The following is a 13,611-nucleotide window of genomic DNA, read 5'->3' on the forward strand; positions in this document are numbered from 1 at the left end:
GCCCTAAGCTGATTTATATGAAGTATAGCTTCACTGGGTCTGCCATGCTGGAGAGACCATGTGGAGAAGCTACAGAGAGATAGAGGAAGATGCTCAAGGAGCTTCCATTGTGCCAGCCCCCAGCTATTTAAGTCTTTGTGCATCACCTGCCAGAAATGTAAATACATTAGCCTTCAGATGATCCCAGCCCCCGACCTTTAAGCTGCCCCAGCTGACATGGAGTATAGAGAGACAAGCTGTCCCCAACAAGAATGCCAAAAATCTAGATTCATGAGCTAAATAAATGTTATTTCTATTTTGAACTACAAACTTTTGGGTACTATGATATGCTGCATTAGATAACTAGAGCACAGAGTTTTATATATATACACACACACGTGTGTGTGTTCTAATTATCTATCTAGCTATATATATATATATATATAAAACATGTATATATGTTAAATAGCTTGTTTCAAATTAAAACATAAAACAGTTCTTTTATTTAGTAACCTCTTCACCTACAGCCAAGGTCTTTTCTTATACATTATGTCCCACCAACCAGCATTCTGCATGAACTGTCTCTGTGAAGCATTTTTTGTGCGTGTGATTTCCAGGGTCAGTCCCTTTAAAGTAGAATGAGTGCTTAAAAACACTTAAAGCAATTTTACCACATCTCCCTATTCCTTACAGGTGTCCTGTAAATGTCCAACTTAATTCAACATTTTATTAGGCAGTTTATTTATTTTATAAAATCTTTCGAAAGCATTCAACTTAGAGTTTATAAAAAGAAAAGGTGTTTTTTGTAATATCATTGAATAAATGCATGAGTTAATCACAGGATTAAAATAACAAGTACAATTTGAATTAACAACTATATGGTGAGCTGATGTTAGCAGAAGGATACAGGTGTCCATAAGAGAAATCTACTAGCCATTCGTATTTTTTAAAGTTATAGATACTAGTCAATAGACTTAGTAATAAGAATGGGAATGGGACCAGGCGCCGTGGCTCACGCCTGTAATCCCAGCACTTTGGGAGGCCAAGGCGGGTGGATCATGAGGTCAGGAGTTCGAGACCAGCCTGGCACACATGGTGAAGTCCTGTCTCTACTAAAAAATAGAAAAAAAAATTAGCTGGGCATGGTGGCACGCACCTGTAATCCCAGCTACTTGGGAGGCTGAGGCAGGAGAATCACCTGAACCCGGGAGGCAGAGGTTGCAGTGAGCCGAGATTGTGCCATTGCACCCCAGCCTAAGTGACAGAGTGTGACTCCATCTCAAAAAAAAAAAAAAAAAAAAAAAAGAAGGAAGGTTGTTAAACAAATTGGTTAAGTGAAGGTTGGCTAAGAGAGCACCTATTATAACATATATAAAATCACTTGCATATAGTAGGCTCATTATTAAAATGTTAGTTTCTTTAACAAATAAATCCCAATTTGCCAAAAAATATCCACATACAAATAGTCCTTGCCATAAAATGCCAGCAGAATAATTTCATTAACAAAGTTGCCTTTGACAGCCATCTAAATTTTGTACAATTTCAGAAAATGCATTACCTTCCTTTTTGTGGAAAATCATTTCCCATGGGTTAGAGTTCAGATCAGGTGTGTAAGATTTTCAAATCACTTGTTAAAAATAAAATACATGATGACGAACCTTTCTAATGCTGTAACTACTGAATGCTTACAGTTAGAAAGCACATTTACTAGTGCAGCCCTGAGACCCTGAAAACTAGCCACCAGACAAATCTTTGTACAACCTTAAATAGGATAGAGTCTAACATTCTGGGAAAGGCACTGCATTTTAGGATGAGGTGTGTAATTTACTGTAAAGTTTATCATAATAGAATCTAGCAGTTATTCACAGCTTTCATCAAAGCAAACTCCTTGACATCCTTTCAGGACTGGTTTCTGCTGAGCCATCCTACACATCACCACCGGAGTGATCACACCAACCCTTAAAACCAGACACATCAGAATTCCACAGTGATTTCTCACCACTTGCAGAATCAAGTTTCGTCTCTGCAACGTGGTTTATGAAGCTCTTTATGATAAGAGCCCTGACTTTTTTATCGGCCTCATCTCTAATCACTCCCATTTATATTAGGACCCAGAATCAAGCACAATACATAGCATAATCAGGTGATATCTGACTGCATTTCAGCTATGTAAAACTACAGACCTTATAGTGTCCTGAAATAAGTGTTTTCCAAACTTATAATGGCCCTTTCTTTACTAAGGGGTCATGAAATCAATTAATGGACTTCAGCCAGCATTTAAAAAATTAGAATGAAATAGAATAGAATGAGATGGGATGGGATAGGATAGGACAGAATAGAACAGATCAGAGTACACTATAAACAGGGTAAGTATTGTTTTATTAAACTTTGGTTTTAGGTGTGTGTGTGTGTGTGTACACACATGCCAAATTGTGATGCAAAATATAATTTTTACACTAGGTCATAAAATCAGAATATCAAAACCTCACAGCACTCAACCATTTTGCATGTTGCTATGCCACCTGTGAGGCCTTCTGTGTGCAATACATCTTCGTCTCGCTGACAAATTCCAACTCAGTGTCCAGGACACAGTTTCTTCTGTGAAGCCTTGATTAGGATTTTACTATGTGTCAGGTATAGTGTTCCATGCTTTAGATGTTATATGCCATTTTTATCTTCACAACAAACTTATCAGGTTGGGGCGGTTATTACCTCATTTTCTTGACAGGGAAATGGAAGGTGACAGAAGTATTAAGTAAATTGCCTATAGTTGCACAGATGCCAAGTGGTCAAACTTGAATTTGAACCCAAGTCCTCTGAATCCAGAGCCTATGCGCTTAGTCATTAAATTGAACAGTTCCTCTCTAACACCCCCCAGGCTGAGCCCAGCACTTTCTCTTCTGTGCGCCACTGACACACAGCTAGTCTGCAGGATGTCACTTTTTACACCATGTTGTAATGATCTGCTCACATGTCAGTCTCCCACACTAAGTTGTAATGTCTGTGAGCACAAGAACTGTGTCCTGTTCCTCCCTTTTGCTTTAGGATCATGTACTTATATGTGCAGCATGCTGAAAGCACCTGTTAAATATTAAATGTAACCCTTCGCACTGGCTGCCAATGTGAGAATTATTGCCATCTCACAGATGAAGAAACAGATTTATCCAAGAAAAAGGTTCCATTGTTCCTATTGGCCTCTTCCTATTATAATAAATGTATTAATAAATTTTAGTAGAAGGGGTGATTACTCTGAATGAAGGTCAGGGAAAGTCAGAGAGCTCGTCACAGAGTTAGGAGAAATTTTACTGACAGATAAATGTCAATAAAATTGACATTTTATTGGGACTCTGGGGCACGTTACACATAATATAAAATACACATTTTTTTCCCCATTTTTCATCCGTGACTATCCTGTATTTTGGTTTTGTTTCGTTTTGTTTTTGTTTTTGTTTATGAGGCAGAGTTTCTTTCTCGTTGCCCAGGCTGAAGTGCAGTGGCGTGACCTCGGCTCACTGCAACCTCCGCCTCCCAGGTTCAAGCCGTTCTCCTGCCTCAGCCTACTGAGTAGCTTGGACTACAGGCGCACACCACTACGCCCGGCTAATTTTTTTTGTATTTTTAGTAGAGACGGGGTTTCACAACATTGGCCAGGCTGGTCTCAAACTCCTGACCTCAAGTGAGCCACCCCCCTCTGCCTCCCAAAGTGTAGGGATAACAGGCACGAGCCACTGCACCCTGCCGACCATACTGTTTATAGACATTCCTAACCACCAAGGACATTCATTTATTCATTCATTCATGCATTCATTCAATGAATATTTTTGAGCCATGCCTTGTGGTTTGTCTTAGAATATGAAGATAACAAGACACAGTTCCTGTACTCAAGGAGTTCACAGTCTGTAATGGAGGCCAGTGAATACACAGGTATTTAGAGGATGGCGTTGACCGGCATCATCTAGCAGTAAAAGGCCTGGACTTAGAAGCCAGTCAGTCCTGGGCTCATGGCTGGGTTCTGCCACTAAGGACCCATAACACTTATTCCCCGAGCTTCGCTTTCTCATCTCAGAGCTGCCTAGGACAATATGCTAAAAGTGCTTAGCGCAGATCCATATGGTGATGTCAGCAAGTGGCAAGTGACTATACCCCTCTCTCTACCTTGATTTCCTTATCCAAATAATAGGCCTGTGAATCTGAATGCTAATTACTATTCACTGGTCACCCTCTAGGTATCCGAAATTGACCTGGGCAGGCACTGTGTTAAGCCCTTTCTATCTATGACCTCACTGAAACCTTAAAACAGACTGGCAAGAGAGGTAGGCTGTTCCAGTTTGCCATACCTGGCTTTCTGGGTGCAAGATCCGGGCTGGTGTCTTTTTTTTGTTGTTATTGTTTTGTTCTGTTTTGTTTGAGACAGAGTCTTGCTCTGTCGCCCAGGCTGTAGTGCAGTGGCAAGATATCAGCTCACTGCAACTTCCACCTCTGGGTTCAAGTGATTCTCCTGCCTTGGCCTCCTGAGTAGCTGGGATTACAGGTGCGCACCACCACGTCTGGCTAATTTTTGTATTTTTAGTAGAGATGGGGTTTTACCATGTTGGACAGACTGGTCTCGAACTCCTGACCTCAGGTGATCTGCTCACCTAGGCTTCCCAAAGTGTTGAGATTACAGGTGTGAGCCACCCTCTCCAGCCAGGCCAATTTCTTCTTACAAGTCTTTCATCTTCTTTACTGAGCACAGGCTATAATCTCTCTTTTCCTAGACCCAATACTTCTTCTCTTATTATCCCAACATTTCCAGGTTCCTACTTTATATTTTTTAGAGCATGTGACATCACTATATGTTTATATTATAATACTTCTTAGCCGACATTCCCAAATATATCCTATAGGCCCTGTGTTTTATCTCTCCCAAACACTAACGTTTCAGGATAAAAACTAATATTTTGTAAAGAGCTCTTCTTTTTATGAGGAGTGCCCCTCTTTAGCCCAACTGTGAAATTTCTTTATAAACATAAGATTGACACTTTAATCTTGGATAATAGGATTTTTTTTTTTTTTTGGCTAAATATTTTACTGCAGAGTCATAAAGCCGAATCACTTTTTCCTAACCCCCAGAGCTTGAGCTCGTTAATTCTCACTGGAAATGTAATTCATACTTCCTAATGGGTCCAAACATTGAACCCATATTCACCAAATTATCTCATTGTGATTTTCTCTTTTTAAATTAGATAACGTTTGGTCTATTTATCAGACATAAATGGGGTGGGCAAGAGAATGAGGGGAGTCGGACTTGTTTTCGTGGCTGTAAAATGGAAGAAACAGAGGCGTCATTCATTTTCCTAGCAAAAAAGTATTCCATGAGTCATAACACCTGAATTGTCAAGTATCAGGCTCTTGCTTAATTTGATTATGTATTTACAATAGCCTTACTGTCTGCTTCACTGGGGAATTATAAATGTAAAAAGTACAAGTTCTCCAGCTATTTTAATTCTTCAGATCATATATTCGGTATTATCATTACTCCAGTATTTTAAAGAGGAGAAAAAGCAAGTAACTACTTTAAATAAATCAATATATTGTTAATGTGGTTTCTTATAAAACTATAAACCTATAAACAGTTTCATAGTTTTCCCCTAAATACTTCCTGAAATCTAATGATACGCATTGTTCTTTTGTTTGATATTGATCGTAAATCTAGTAACACATTTTCATTTCTTGAGAATAGAAACTGTGTTTTTCTCTCTCCGCTATGGGTACCCTGTCTTTAGGAATGAATAGACATATTTACAGTTGTTATGATTAAATAAAAATATATAGAAATGAGTAGAGGTGGAAGTGTTAACAGAATGAAGACGACAAAGATAGAGATGAATGCAGACACCCCCAAGTGTATTCAAGGTATGCAGATCAGATGCATAGATGGCAAGAGGTGATTTTTGAAGCCTCACTCTGTTCAATTTATTGAGCAGCTCTAGATGCTAGGAATTGTTCTGAAAGTTCCAGATATGACTAGTAATATGATAATAGCTACCATCTGGGAACACTTCATGTATGTCAGGCAATGTGAAATTGGTTTATCATTTAATCTTCATGACTCTACCTTAAGTTGATCCCCTAGAATCAGAGCCTAGAAGGGATTCTTATGCAAATGATTTATTGGTGACTTTACTGAGGCAAGCAAGATAGGGCAGGGGAAAGGTCTTAGTAAGGATGTGGTCTCTGGAGCTTGCACTGGAGACTTTGTCTTACCTTGTGTCAGTGACTACGGTGGGGAATATCTCAGGTAAGGGCCCTTCCCTTGAAGGAGGGCAATTCTACAGAGAAGTGCGGCAATCAATACTCAGGGCAGCTGGAAGGTGGGTGTCCTGCCCTGGCACTGCCAGCCTCTACCACACAGTGTGAGGTAAGCTGTTACTGTCCCCATCTATTAAATGAGGAACTAAGGCCCAAAGAGTTTAACTTGCCCAGAATTAACTTTCAGTAGATTGGGATTTGAACCCAGGTCTGTCTGAACACAGGCTCTTGACTACATTGCCTCCACCATACATACAATCATGGCTGATGACTTCTAAGCTAAAGTCATGTACAGAGTCCAGAAGTAACATAGAGAATTTTGATCTTTCTAGAGTGGTCAAGGCATTCAGTACGACATGGAGAAATAAAGCAAACCCTTCCTACTCCGTGCACTAAATAGTAGGTAACTATGTCCTTAAAATCCAAAGTCAGAAAGCTGAGGAAGAAAGATTTTAGTGCCTTTTTTGCTGCAGAATCCAATTCCTTTGTGCAGCATAAATATAAAGACATGGACAAGCTAAGGAGAATGATAAGAGTAGAGTATTGTTTCAAAGTAAAAATATGTCCCTCATTAACTCAAACTGGTAACAGTATTGCTGCTCTTCTGGAATGACCCTCCATGAGTCTCAGAAGTTAAGATGGCAAATGCCCTTTCCTTTCTAATGACCTGTTCTAAAATGGCACAAGCCAGAACCTGGCTAAGGGGCCAAGAACATGTGCAGGGAAAAGAACCGGGCTAGGAGTTCATTCCTAAGTTGTTATCTTGGCTCTGCCACTTACTCACTAGGTAACTGAGACTACACATGTCTCTGGGCTTTATTTTTCTCATTTGTAGAAAGGAAACAGTATTTTTCTTAATCTCCTGCTTCCTCTGGTTTTAACTGCAATCATTCTTTCTCCCCTTCTGTAATCCTAGATTTTCTCTTCTGCAAGGCTTGATTTCTCCAGTCTATACTCAAAGTCCCTTCTAGCTTTGTGCCACTTATATATTAACCTTGACAAACATCCACATTTACATTAAACTCATCTAAAATGGCTTTTAGCTATGACCAAAGTGGTGTGTAATGCAGATATATGACAATTTTGGAGGTGGCTGTATTAGTCCATTTTCATGCTGCTGATAAAGACATACCCAAGACTGGGTAATTTACAAAAGAAAGAGGTTTAATGGACTTACAGTTCCATGTGGCTGGGGAGGCCTCACAATTATAGCAGAAGGTGAAAGTTGTGTCTCACATGGTGGCAGACAAGAAATGCTTGTGCAAGGAAACTCCCCTTTTAAAAACCATCAGATCTCATGAGACTTATTCACTATCATGAGAACAGCATGGAAAAGACCTGTCCCCATGATTCAGTTACCTCCCACAAGGTCCCTCCCACAACACATGGGAATTCAAGATGAGATTTGGGTGGGGACACAGCCAAACCGTATCAGTGACTGATAAACATGTGCATCACAATTCTAATTCCAAATATTATCCCACAATTATGAAGTGCATTGGACATTTTGACTTATATATTAAGGACATTTTTTCTTCACTTTTGGTTAAGACATTAAAAAAGAAATAACACAGAGTGCCTTCCTCTCCTTGTTCCCATTTGGAAGGGGCAAGTTTGCTTTACAACTAATTTTTGTCATCATCATTTCAAATCGGTTTGAAATTGGGTGACAGATTGTACTACCAGGTAATATTAGGCCATCTTGCTGATCTTTATCTAGAATTTGGTTCCTCATCATCTCCTTAAATATCTGGAAAAAAAAAGTATGAAAAACTAAGATGATCTGCTTCCTTGATTCGACTCCAGTATGGTGATTAAATGAGTGTTTGCCTTGTTGCAGATCAATTATTTTGAGGACTCAGAATTTCTTGCTGTGTCTTGAACTGTGCTGATGGTTTTTAAGTAGGCCATAAAAATTCCTGTGAATGATTTGTTTAATTATTGTCTTGCTCCTCATTTACATTTTTATCTAAAACTCTGAGAACTGAAATCTGTATTCAATTCCATTTCCTGTGAGCTACAATTTGCCTTGTTGGGAGAAATATCTGGACTGTGTTTCATATATGGAACAATATCAACCAGGCAGAGTTAAATATCTGTAATTTTGTTCTAATGGCTATAGACATAGCTCTTTTGTGCTGATTTTTAAAGGAATTAGGACAATATTTGATGGCTATTCAATAGTTTCCACTCTTTTACCTCACTTGAGTAATCATCAGGGTCTAAATGTGTTCAGACTTTGCTTTTCTGAATTAGACCACCTGGGAATAGGGAATTCTAGCCTCCTACATGACAAGACTGGTTTATACTGACTTTTTGGGGGCTCTCCCCTTCATGATACAGAAATAACCAAATGAAAAGTAACACACTTAACCCACCATTAAGCCTTAGAATTAGAGATATTTTCAATATAATCACTTTACTACTGTAGCAATTGTGTTGTGAGATAGTGGAAAGAACACTTTAAATTCTAGGATTTTGCTTTACAAACACCTCTGTGAGGCTCTACAGAAGTGTTTTTGAAAATCTGGAGTTCTGACTGAAATAAGAACTGTGAAGAAGTAAAATTCTAGAGGTGAAAAGCTGCAGTTGCAAAAGAAACAAAGCAAAACATTCCTGAGATATTTCTACCCAAACTGCCAAGATTGCTTATGTTGATGAGAGTAATATGAGCATGCACTGGAGTCAGGTTTTTGTGAGTCAAACAGCTCATTTCTCCAGCACCTCAATGAAGACCAAGTTGTAGTGGGGTGAGATGCCTGCTCAAGGTCTTCCATGCGTTAGTGGCAGATTCAAGATAAGAAGTGGCAAATCTTGAGTCCAAGTCCAATGTTCTTTCACCCTCAAACTGCTATAGATGTGACAAAGCATCTTATTAGTTTAGCCTAGTTCAGCATTTCCTCAAGTGTGGGATGTTAATAGGTGTTATATGAAATAATAGTTTCATGGTCAAGTGAGTATAGAAAATGATGTTAAATAAAATTAAACACATTTCTTCATTTCAGGCTTCTCTGAGCCTCTAATATGTTAATATATATTGTGAGTCTCCAAGAGGGAAATCAAATCTACAGCATTTCCCAAACTTATTTGACCATAGAAACTTCTTTTTTACAAAATAACTCATAGAAGATATTTTGAAAAGTTCTGGCCTTCCCGGTAGAATGTAGCCTCTTTGTATCAGTTGGTGTACTGATAGGAATTATAATTCAATCTAGCTGGTTCAAATGACAAGGCTAAGAAAGGAATTACATACACATATCTGGGCAGAGTAAGGGAAACCAATAAAAGATGGCAAGTACCCCAGGGTGAGCAATGGGAGGAGCATTACTACCTCACTGAAGAAACAAGGAGAGTGCAAGCTCCAGAGTACACCTGGGGCTGTTGGTGGGACCTAGCATCTCAGAGGGATGTGACTTCTGTCAGAGACGCAGTGATGAGGGAAGGAAGGAGTAGGGAAGACATGAGATAGAAATGTCCCAACTTTTTTCTCCTTTTTGTGTCTGATCTTGTTGATGCCCCTGCTGGTCAAATGTGACTGGAAGCCAGTCAGCCATGAAGTCTCAGTCATGCAGTCTCTAGGTTCAGCCTCTCATAACCAGAGATGTGTGAACCACTTACCCAGGTGCTTTGCATATGTTAATTGTTTCCTTAAATTTCACAACAATCCTATAATGTAGGAATCATGCCCATTTACAAATGAGGAAACAGATACACGCTCACATAGCCAGTAAGAGATGGCTTCAGCCCCAGGTTTATTTGTCTGCCTTCCATTTTACCACATTTTACCACGTTGCTAAGCCAGAAAATACCAGACTTTCAACAAAAGCTTAAAGAATTTGCAGACGCAGTTCTTCATCTTCAACTTTGAGCAATTTCATCTTATCACTAACACGATTAATCCTCTAACAGAGTGAATAAGTTTAATGTGGAGGTGTTTTTACTCCCTGTAGGAGCAGCAGACCTTATTTTATTCATCTCTGTAACCTTAGACCATAGCACAGTGATCAACACTGAGTTAATATTTGTCAAATGAATGAATAAATGCAAGAATGAATGCATGAGTAAGTGAACTGTAAATCAGCATTCCAAGGAGGTTTTCTCAGAGCTCTATTGGGACAGAATTGGCCTATCAGTCTATTTTTAAATGTTCTGGCTTGTTTGAAATGGGAACTTTTCCATATTGAGCATCTGCTCATAATTTTTTTTCTTGGATGGCTGTGATACCTCTCTTCTTACAACTCCCAAATATACACATTAAAAACACACATGTCACACCCATACGTTGTCCTTCTGCCTCCATCTCTGCCATACCAACCCTTTCTGTTCAGAGCCACCAGACCTATAAGATTAAACTCTGTAAGGTACTGAGATAACCAAATTAAAGATCAGATCTTTTCTATTTCCCTCAAAACTCTATAGTAGCTCCCTATTACGCATTAGCTTAATCCATATCTGTTGAATTTAATTGAAAAATATATTTTCCATTCTAAAATTTTCATTTTTCTGTAGTCTGACTCCATCAAACCTTATTCCATCAATTGTTCCACAGGGAACTCTCATAAAAGGTCAGCCTAGAATTCTCTCTCAAAGTTGCTATGCTCACTCTTCCCTCCATGCTTTTAGCCATGCATGTTCCCCACCCCTACAATGCCCTTTCTCCTTCCTGTATTCATTCATTTATTCCTTGACTCACTTACTCACTGAGCTCTTCCTATATGCCAAGAACTATTGTGCTGAAGCAGATATCAAGAAAAATGTAGCTTGATCTCTGAGAAACACACAGTCTTTCATGGGAATCTGATACATTAATCAAGAAAATATAGTTCAGTGTGCTGAGTCTTCCAATAAGGGCATGTGGCCAGGGGAGACAGCCAGGGACTGGCAGCCCCAGGAGTTCAGGAATAGTGTCTATTCCAAGCACTCAGAACACAGTTCCCTCTATGTTCTGAGCTCAACAAATAGTGGGAACTCAATAAATATGAGTGAATGAATGAATGAGGCAATATTTTAACAAGATGCTAAAGAATGTCTATCTGTATCTTTTAATATCAGCTCAAGTTTTTCTTTCTGCCCACTGTAAAGTAACACGATCTTACAGTTCTTCAAGGCTTCTCTCAAACATGCTGTTTTGAATCATTCTCTATTTTATGCACCCAATGATGGTGAGAGTATCTAGTAAACCCCAATTATGACTTGCAATTCTTTCTTTCATATACCATCTAGCACTGTGCTGGATGTACAGCAGATGATCTAGTTGAGTTGATTCAGTTCAACTGAATCTAACAAAATTGAGATATTTGTATAGATATGTCCATTTGAAAGTGGTAAGCTTGAATAGTGTTTTAGGGTTGATGACATGCATCCGTTATTCCTAACGCAGTGCTTATCAAACTTTAATGTTACAAATGACCTGGAGATTTTGTTGCGATACAAATTCTGACTTTGGGGGATAGTAGTCGAGATCTCCTATTTCTAATATGCTCCTAAGTGGTGATGATACTGCTGGCCTGTGGAGCACAGTTGAGTAGTAAGGTGCTGGAGGAAACAAGGACAGAAAAATGACATTCATTGAACTCATTATATATTAAGCATTGTATAAGGCTTTTCAAAACATCAAATCAATGTTTTTCATCTTAGATTCATAGACTGGTTACATTCAGGTTATCTGAGGATGTTTTAAAATATACAAATCCTTAGGACCCACTCTAGAGATTCTGATTCAGAGGGCCTAGGGTAGAGACAGAGAAATCAGTATTTTTAAAAAGCTCCACAGTAAATTTGATACCCTGGGTAGTCAGAATTCTATGAGTGATTCTTACCCTTGTATAATTTCCTCCTCTTTGAGCACAGGTGGAAACTGTGAACAAGATAAGCTATCACTCTTGTGATTATGTCACATTATGTGTCAAAATGGAGATTATCTGGGTGGGTCTCATCAAATCACACAAGCCTTTTAAACACAGAATTTTCTCTGGCTTTTGGCAGAAGAAAAAGTTGGAGAGATTTCAAGTGTGAGAAGGAGTTGATGCACCTGCTGTTGACTTGAAGATGGAGAGGGTCACGTGACAAGGAATGCAGGTGACGTTAGGGGTTGACAGTAGTCCCTGGCTGACAACCAACAAGGAAACAGGACCTCACTCCTACAACTGCATGGAATTGAATTGTGCCAACCATCTGAATAGGTTTGGAAGCTGATTCTTCCCCAGGGCCTCCAGATAAGAGCCCAGCCCAGCCAACATCTTGACTTCAACCTTGTGAGACCCTAAGCAGAGAATCTAGTCAGGTCTGCTCAGACTTTTAGCTTGCAGAACTGTTGGAGAATAAATAGGTATTGTTTCAAGCTGTTGAATTTGTGATAATTTCTTATGCAGCAATTGAAAACTAATACGTACGTATCTGGGTTTGGCAATGAATAGATGAGGCTCAGAGGGGTTACATTATTTTCACACAGTCTCACACTTAATGGCAGAACAATCATTTGAATTTAGATTCTTTTTTCTCCAAAGTTTCCTAATTCTAAAAAAGGAAAGTTGTCAATCATTTGGGAAATAGGGAGACTGGAAGACACTGAAGAATAAATGCTCTAGTCAGTATGTGTTGAGAAAATGAGTCCTATTTCTTTGATGTGGCCACAGAAATTACAAATTCCAATATGCTCTCTGTATAAGACAGTTTAATGGTCTGAACAAATACGGGAGGGTTGAGATATTCTTTCTGGCTTAATGTCCCATATTTTGTGAATTAGAGGTGACTGTACAGTCAATTTATCTTGATAGTGGCTCTGAAGGTTGGTAATGCAATCAGTATACCAGGAGACCAAGGACAAATAGCTGGGCTTCCTTCTTAACCAGGGTCTTGCATCCTCCTGGCTATTAAAGAGAGCATTTAGGTAAGACTTTGACAGTGTTTCATCAGCCTCCAAGAACAGAACTTAGTGCATCATGATGTCAGCTGGAATATAAAACATGGAAACTCAATGAAGCTATTGAATCAGAAATGATCAATCCTGTAGAAGATACAAAGTGTGATGTGTGCTTATTTCAATCTGGTCTTTACATTCAGATTTTTCTCTGTTCACTCAGGTACTGAATAGGGAATCCTAAACAACAGAAACATTCATTCATTCGTTCGTTCATTCATTCATTCATCTGTTCGGCCTACATACAGATTAAGCTCCTGCTGGTGTGCTAGTGGGATATGGAGGCAACTGGGCCTCATTATACCAGTTTTGACACAAAACAATGCATCTTCTTAAGAAAGAGTAAAAATAAAAATCCATCCCCAATTCTGATGTCATCTTTTGAAAAGAATTTCAAACTATATTAATCTGTTTGCACAAGC

At 39.0% G+C, this 13,611-nt stretch overlaps 1 long non-coding RNA gene across 1 annotated transcript in view; it reads left to right on the forward strand.

Moving 5' to 3' along the window:
* LOC144333166 (uncharacterized) overlaps window positions 1-13,218 on the forward strand; it is a 59,259-nt gene extending 46,041 nt beyond the window's left edge. The window contains exon 3 of the long non-coding RNA XR_013401613.1: window positions 12,256-13,218. This is a non-coding gene — a long non-coding RNA (uncharacterized LOC144333166). The remainder of the gene's footprint in view (window positions 1-12,255) is intronic.
* Window positions 13,219-13,611: the final 393 nt, after the last annotated feature.

The sequence above is a fragment of the Macaca mulatta genome, chromosome 1, assembly GCF_049350105.2.
Source record: "Macaca mulatta isolate MMU2019108-1 chromosome 1, T2T-MMU8v2.0, whole genome shotgun sequence".
In the NCBI taxonomy this organism is placed as follows: Eukaryota; Metazoa; Chordata; class Mammalia; order Primates; family Cercopithecidae; genus Macaca; species Macaca mulatta.